The following is a 6,617-nucleotide window of genomic DNA, read 5'->3' on the forward strand; positions in this document are numbered from 1 at the left end:
TAATAATAATAATAATAATAATAATAATAATAATAATAATAATAATAATAATATCATCACACCTTACTTCTCATCAGAAACTCCTTAAGCCAAAAGGGCCAGGGCAGATGTCATGCAGACTCTAAGAGACCACGAATTCCAAGGTAGACTTCTATATGCAGAAAAGCTTTCAAACAACACAGATGAAGAAAACAAAATAGTCCATGACAAAACTAAACTTATCCAATATCTACACAGCAACCCATCCATACAATAGATACTAGAATGAACACTCTAATCCAACAAATTCAACTACCCCCAAGAAAACATAGGATGTAGATAACTTCACAACCAAAAATTAAAACAAAGAAAAGCATGGAAACACAGTAACACCACCAACACCACGATAAAAGGAATTAACATTCATTTGTCATTAATATCTATCAACATCAACAGACTCAACTCTCCAATAAAAAGACACCATACTAACAAAATGGTTGTGGAAACAGGATCCAACATTCTGCTGCATGCAAGAAACACTCTTCTCCAACAAATATAAGTACCACCTCAGAGTAAGGGGATGGAAAAATAATTTTCAAGCAAAGGGACACAGAAAAAAAGTTGGGGTAGCTACTCTAATATCTAATAAAATACACTTTCAACAAAAATTAATCAAAAAACATGAGGAGGGGAACTTCATTCTCATCAAAGGAAAAATGCACCAGGAGGACATCACAATCCTGAACATGTATGCCCCCAATACAAGATCACTTGCATTTGTAAATGAAACATTATTAAAGCTGAACGCACACATTGATTCCAATGCTCTAATAGTGGGAGACTTCAACATTCCACTCTCACCAAGGGACAGAACATCAAGACAGAAACTAAATGGGTAAATAATGATACTTAGAGAAATCCTAAATCAAATATAACTAATAGATGTCTACAGAACTTTTCATCCAAACTCAATAGAGTGTAACTTCTGTTCTGCCCCTCATGGAACCCTCTAAAATTTTGAACATATATTCAGGCACAAAGCAAACTTCAAGAGATACAAGAAGACCAAAATAATTTCTTGTATCCTGTCAGACTACCATGGCTTAAACCTAGACCTCAGCACCAACAGAAAAAAAAAAAAGTGTATGTACACATGGAAACTGAAGAACTGTCTACTCAATGACAGCATGGTCAGTGAAGAAATGAAAAAGGAAATTAGAGACTTCCTAAAATTCAATGAAAATGAAGGCACGACCTACCTAAACTAATGGGACAAAATGAAAGCAGTGCTAAGAGGAAAGTTCAGAGCACTAAGTGCCTCCAGAAGGAAGGTGGAGACATCTCATAAAAGCAACTTAATGGCTCACCTGAAAGCCCTAGAAAAAAAAGAAAGTAGACACACCCAAGAGGAGTAGAAGATTGGAAATAATCAAACTCTGAGATGAAATCAGTTATTTAGGAACAAAAACAAAACAAAAAAAAACAAACAAACAAAAAAACAATTCAGGAGAATGAATGAGACCAAGAGATGGATTTTTAAAAAATTCAACAGGATAGACAAACCCTTAGCCAAATAACTAAAAGACAGAGAGAAACTAGCAAAATCAGCAAAATCAGAAATTAAAAGTGAGATATATCAACACTCACTGAGGAAATAAAAGCAATCCTTAGGTCTTACTAAAGTCTATATGCCAAAAATCTGAAAATTTAAATGAAATGGACAATTTTCCTTACAGATTCCATTTAACAAAAAAATAACTCAAGATCAGGTAAATAGATTAAATAGTCTTATGTCCCCCAAGGAAAGAGAAGCAGTCATCAAAAATTCTCCATCCCTCCCCCCCCAAAAAAAGGCCCAGGGCCAGGTGGTTTCAGAGGAGAATTCTACCAGACCTTCAAAGAAGAGCTAACACCAATACTCTTCAAACTATTCCACTAAATAGAAACAGAAGGAACATTACCAAATTCATTCTATGAAGCCACAGTCACCTTGATACCTAAACAACACAAAGACCAAACAAACAAACAAACAAACAAACAAAAAAAGAGAGAACTTCAGACCTAACTCTCTTATGAACATTGATGCAAAAATACTCAAAAAGTACTGGCAAACTTAATGCAAAGACACAAAAAGATATCATCTACTATGACCAAGTAGGCTTCATCCCAGACATGCAGGGGAAATTCAATATACAGAAATCCTTCATTGTAATCCACCAAATAAACAAACTGAAGGAGAAAAACCACATGATCATCTCTTTAGATGCCAAAAAAGCTTTGTCAAAATCCAATGCCCATTTAAGTTTAAAGTCTTGGTGAGATCAGGGATACAAGACACATACCTAAACAGAGTAAAGACATTATACAGCAAGCCTATAGCTAAAAAGAAGCTAAATGGAGAGAAATATAAATCAATCCCACGGAAACAGAAAGAAGGAAAAGCTGCCCACTTTCTCCATATCTCTTCAACATAGTACTTGCAGTCCTAGCTAGAGCAATAAGACAGCTAAAAGAGATCAACAGGATAAAAATCTGAAAGGAAGAAGTCAAAGTATCACTATTTGAAGATGATATGATGGTATACATGAGTGACCCCAAAAATTCAACCAGAGAAATCCTTCAGCTGAAAAACAGCTTCAGCAGTTGTCTGGATACAAAATTAACTTAAAAAAAATCAGTGGCACTCCTATATACCAAATACAAAAGAGCTGAGAAAGAAGTTAGGGAAATTACACCTTTCACAGTAGCCACAAATAACATAAAGTACATTGGTGTGACTCTAACCAAGTGAGTGAAAGCACTGTTCAAACAAAACTTCAAGACTCTGAAGAAAGAAATGGAAGAAGTTATCAGAAGATGAACATATCTCCCATGCTCATGGATTTTTAGGAAAAACATAGTGAAAATGGCCATCCTTCCATAAGCAATCTACAGGTTCAGTGCAATGCCCCTCAAAATATCAACACAATTCCATACAGAACTTGAAAGAACAATTCTCTACTTCGTGTAGAAAAAGAAAAAAAAATTGCTAAAACAATCTGGTATAACAACAGATTCTCAGGAGGTATCTCCATCCCTGATCTCTAGCTGTACTACAGAGCAATAGTAGTAAAAACTGCATGATACTAGCATGGAAACAGAATGATGGATCAATGGAATTAAATAGAAGACACAAAAATAAACCCACACACCAATGGATATTGATTTTTGACAAAGAAGCCAAAACCATACAATGGAAAAAAGATAGCAAATTCAACAAATGGTGATGGTCTAACTGGATGTCTACATGTAGAAAAATGCAAAAAAATCCACATAAATCACCCTGCACAAAACTAAAGTCCAAATGGATCAAAGACCCTAACATAAAAGGAGACATACTAAATCTGTTAGAAAAAAATAAATAAATAAAGTGGAGAAGAGCATGGAACTCATTGGCAGAGGAGACAACTTCTTGAACAGAACACCAACAGCACAGACTCTAAGATCAACAATCAATAAATAGGACATCATGAAACTGAAAAGCTTCTGTAAAAAAAGGATGCTGTCATCAGTATCACCAACCAGCAGTGATACCTGAATACCACCTGAGAGAGGGCTGGGGAGAGACAGAGCAACACAGAGAAGGATACCAAGTCTACATGCTGATCCAGGTGTCGGTTTAATGGACCTCAGCTTAACACTTAAGTAGGCAAAAAGTACAAGCAGTTTCTCATGCAGGCAATTTTACTTAGCCAAAACATATGAGGACTCACTCAAGATTATACAGAACCTGATGTCTGGTTACCATGGTTACATGAAATTTGCAGTCTAGTTTTCAGGGTCTGAGCCCTCTGCTGCCAAGGTCAATCTCTTAGCCACCAAGCTTTTAGATAGGAACAAGACCAAGAATTCCCATGTTGAGGTGCGCATGCCAATTTGCCAATAACTCCAAAAGGCTGTCACACATCAAAACAAAATGACAGCCTACACATTGGGAAAGGGTCTTTACCAACCATATATCTAACAGAGGGTTAACATCCCGGATATGTAAAGAAGTCAAGAAGTTAAAGAGCAACAAATCGAGTAATTCAATTAAAAAATGGGGTACAGAGTAAAACTGAATTCTCTATAGAGGAATATTAAATGGCAGCTAAACACTTAAAGAAATTTTTAACGTCCTTGGTCATCTAGAAAATGTGAATCAAATGATACTGAGATTTTTACCTCACATCCATCAGAATGGTTAAGAGCAAGAACTCAATTGACAACACAAGCTGGAGAGGATGTGGAGAAAGGTGAACCCTCCACTGCTGGTGGGAATATAAACTTGTACAACCACTTTGGAAATCAATATGACACTATTTCAGACAATTAGGAATAGTGCTTTCTCAAGATCCAGTTATACTACTCCTAGGCATATATCTCAAATATGTGCCAGTACACAATAAAGACAGTTCCACAAGCATGTTAATAGTGGCTTTATTCATAATAGGTAGAATCTGGAAATAACCCAGATGTCCCTCAAAGGAGGAATGGATACAGAAATTGTGGAACATTTACACAATGGAACACTACTCAGCAGTTAAAAACAAGGAAATCATGAAATTTGCTAACAAATAATGGGAACTAGAAAAGGTCAGGCTGAGTGAGGTATCCCAGAAGCAGAAAGACACATATGGTTTATACTTACTCATAAGTGGATATTAGACATATAATATAGGATAGGCATACTAAAATCTGTACATCTAAAAATGATAAGCAAGAAGGAGGACCCTGGGTAAGATGATCAATCCTCACTCAGAATGGCAAACAGTATAGACATTGGAGGATAGATAAAACAGGGAACAGGACAGGAACCTACAACAAAGGGCTTCTGAAAGACTCTACCCTGCAGGGTATCAATGCAGATACTGAGGCTCATAGGAAAACTTTGGGCAGAATGCAGGAAATCTTTTGAATGAAGGGAGTAATATAAAGGCCAGGAAGGGAAAGGAACTCTACAAGAAAAACAACAGAACCAAAAAATCTTGGCACAGGAGTCTTTTCTGAGACTGATACTCAATCCAAGGACCATTCCTGGAGATAACCTAGAACCTCTGCACTGATGTATTCCAGGGTAGCTAAGTATCCTGGTAGGTTCCTAGTAAGGGGAACAGAGACTGTCTCTGGCTTGAAATCAGTGGCTAGCTCTTTGATCACCAACCCTTTATGGAGGAGCAGTCATACAAGGCCACAGAGGAAAACAATGCATCCAGTCCTGATGAGTCCTGACAGGCTAGGGTCAGAAAGAAGGGGAGGAACTCCCCTATCAGTGGACTTAGGGAGGGGCATGGGAAGAGATGAGGGAAGGATTAGTAGGGGATGAACAATAGGGCTATAACTGGGATACAAAGTGAATCAATTGAAATCAATAAAAAATTAATTTTTAACAAAGGCAAAAGGAGATTGTTGATGCAAGATGGTGGCACTCAGAGGACACTGTGTCTGAAGGCCAGGACAGCAGTGACTGCATGACAACCAATAGATAGAAGTGTGGGCCCCAAAATACCAGCGATTTTGTTTCCCAGGTGAGACTAAACCCGAAGGAGTGGAAAACAACTGGGTCCATTCACAGGTCACACAGGTAAACCCTGGAAGAGTTCCCATGTCCCAGAAGGTCCTCCTTTATCATAATCAACTGTGGGCCCAGCAAAATCATAGATTGGGTTTTGCAGTCAAGAGAAAACCCCATGGTGAAGAGTAAAATCAAGGCACAGGGACCACATATCACTCAGACAATTCCTAGAAAAGGTCCTGGCTCCAGCAGGCACTCAGTTGCCAGCACAGAGACACAAGCCTGCATGCCCTACTCGCCATCTCAGAGAGAACTGTGGCCCTTAAAACACCAGAAATTGGGATTTACTTTCAGGATGAAATGCCATGGTAAGGTAAACATCAGGTCAAATCTCAGGACACCCAGCTGATCCCAAGAAAAGTTTCTGGGTTCCTGCAAGCTTCAGGATTTAGGCTCCTTCCACATGCCTGAGTACTGGGCTCACCTGCCACTGATTACCACTTGGGTACTGGGGCACAGAGCTAGAACCTCAGACCTACAGATGCCTGGGATCCACTGGATCAGACCCAGATGTTGCTAAAAGGCACAACCTGTCACCCTAGCTAAACTGAAAAAATCAGAAGGCTCCCTTGTTCTTCAAGAGGGCTGCACCCAGGAAACACAGAATCAGAGTTGCAACACCAGCTCACTAAATTCAGAGCAAGAAACCCAGTGGTAAGGTAGCTGTCTTCAGGACTTTTCCTGGTGAGAGGTCAACACCCCCTGACTACAAATGACCAGTTACCCCACAAGTCCAAACACTTGAAGTGGGCTGTGGTAATTCCCTGAGAGGCATCAGCCCATATGGTGACCATTCACAAACCTGAGGAGGCCTACTTCAGGAACAACCATCTTTCTTCCAAGGGAATTCTCACCACCCCAGGATTCCACCAGACACCAGAAACTGACAGCCAACACCTGAGGGAGCCAGATGGGTAGAGTCCAGTGAAAAAGTACAATCAATAAAGCCAAAGCAATATGGCATCTCCTGAACCCAGATATCCAGGGACAAGTAGCCCTGGAGTACCTAACATAAGTGAAATTAAGGAAGATGACATTACATCTA

The sequence above is a fragment of the Psammomys obesus genome, unplaced genomic scaffold, assembly GCF_907164565.1.
Source record: "Psammomys obesus unplaced genomic scaffold, mPsaObe1.curated_primary_1811, whole genome shotgun sequence".
Classification (NCBI taxonomy): domain Eukaryota; kingdom Metazoa; phylum Chordata; class Mammalia; order Rodentia; family Muridae; genus Psammomys; species Psammomys obesus.